This window comes from Pristiophorus japonicus, chromosome 1, assembly GCF_044704955.1.
Source record: "Pristiophorus japonicus isolate sPriJap1 chromosome 1, sPriJap1.hap1, whole genome shotgun sequence".
Taxonomy (NCBI): Eukaryota; Metazoa; Chordata; class Chondrichthyes; family Pristiophoridae; genus Pristiophorus; species Pristiophorus japonicus.
In genome coordinates, this window is record NC_091977.1 from 477,124,957 (window position 1) to 477,126,972 (window position 2,016).

The following is a 2,016-nucleotide window of genomic DNA, read 5'->3' on the forward strand; positions in this document are numbered from 1 at the left end:
CGATGCCCGCATTCTCCACTCTGCTTTTGGCTCAGGGCAATTCTCCAGAAAGAAACGTGGTCTCACGTGTCACTGAGTTCACGCCAGATGGGCCAAAGCACAGCAAACTTTTTTCTGCCATGTCATAAGCAAGACTTCTTGATTTTTGCAAAGGTGGATATATGAAGTGAAAGAAGCGAAAAGAACGACTTTTTAGCACTGATTCCTTTTCTGAGCATTTGACTCAGGACCTTCGATTGAGCAGACTGATACGCTGCCTGCTGCACGAAGAAGGCACTTGCCATGCAAGCCGCCAGGCAGCACGACCAAGTAGGGCAGCTTGCAAGGTCTTTAAATTCATAATGCACAGCTTGCAAAAAATCTGCGAGCCTAATAAGAAGTCAAAGCTACACTCTTGTGATTGTTAGTCACACGCGTTTTCCAGGCTGTAAAGAGTAGCTGGCGGTTCACAGTCTCACAGCGCTGCAGCATGGGCTGGTACTGAAGACGCACAGGCCACTCCATGAGGCCAGATGCGTCAACATGCGCTGGGAAAACAATCATCACACAGAAGCATCTTTGCAGCTTTCCTTTGATAGCTCAGTTGGTAGTGCAGAGGACTGTAGTAGCAATATGCATCAAGATTATCCTTAGGTTGCTGGTTCAATTCTTGCTCGAAGGAGCTGGTGTTCTTTTGGATTAAGCAGCAATTCACTCAAACCTGCTCTCTTCACTTTATGGTGCATCATGTTGCCCTGAAGACGCAGGACACCACTTTTCTCGTCTCAAACCTTAATGCACTCTGCATCCACCTTCACACAGCTGTTATGCTTGAGCATTTGTGTCTGCTCACCAGCAGAGAGTGCCATTGAGCAGCAACACTTCAAAGCACTCAGCACTCCCTTTCAGGCAAAACAAGTTGGCTATCAGTCAGACAGCGCTCTCGCCTGCTCCCTCACACACAGGGCGGCCGCTACTTGCCGGTCACCTCGCTTCCCTTCCGTGGTCTCGTGCTCTTCTCGGCTTCTTTCTTCGTTACTGTGGCTTCCCGTCCTGCTGTTGCTCGCTCGCTGCTGCTCCGCAATGTCGATTGGATACAAGGAGTGGGCCAGTCCTCAAATAGGTTTTCTCTGATGGTCGTGGAGCAGCTTGGAGACGAGTGCGAAAAGGCGACTGAGAAGCAAACGAGGGTCAACCGCAAGAAGCTACTGGGGAATTAGCTCAAATGGTAGAGCGCTTGCTTCGCATGTGAGAGGTAGCGGGTTCGATGCCCGCATTCTCCACTCTGCTTTTGGCTCAGGGCAATTCTCCAGAAAGAAACGTGGTCTCACGTGTCACTGAGTTCACGCCAGATGGGCCAAAGCACAGCAAACTTTTTTCTGCCATGTCATAAGCAAGACTTCTTGATTTTTGTAAAGGTGGATATATGAAGTGAAAGAAGCGAAAAGAACGACTTTTTAGCACTGATTCCTTTTCTGAGCATTTGACTCAGGACCTTCGATTGAGCAGACTGATACGCTGCCTGCTGCACGAAGAAGGCACTTGCCATGCAAGCCGCCAGGCAGCACGACCAAGTAGGGCAGCTTGCAAGGTCTTTAAATTCATAATGCACAGCTTGCAAAAAATCTGCGAGCCTAATAAGAAGTCAAAGCTACACTCTTGTGATTGTTAGTCACACGCGTTTTCCAGGCTGTAAAGAGTAGCTGGCGGTTCACAGTCTCACAGCGCTGCAGCATGGGCTGGTACTGAAGACGCACAGGCCACTCCATGAGGCCAGATGCGTCAACATGCGCTGGGAAAACAATCATCACACAGAAGCATCTTTGCAGCTTTCCTTTGATAGCTCAGTTGGTAGTGCAGAGGACTGTAGTAGCAATATGCAGCAAGATCATCCTTAGGTTGCTGGTTCAATTCTTGCTCGAAGGAGCTGGTGTTCTTTTGGATTAAGCAGCAATTCACTCAAACCTACTCTCTTCACTTTATGGTGCATCATGTTGCCCTGAAGACGCAGGACACCACTTTTCTCGTCTCAAACCT

General features: G+C 48.9%; 1 non-coding gene across 1 annotated transcript; it reads left to right on the plus strand.

Annotated features, from left to right (window-relative positions):
• The first annotated feature begins 1,189 nt into the window (after nt 1–1,189).
• On the plus strand, nt 1,190–1,262 carry trnaa-cgc (transfer RNA alanine (anticodon CGC)). Its single transcript has one exon. It is a non-coding gene; the product is annotated as a tRNA-Ala (tRNA).
• Nucleotides 1,263–2,016: the final 754 nt, after the last annotated feature.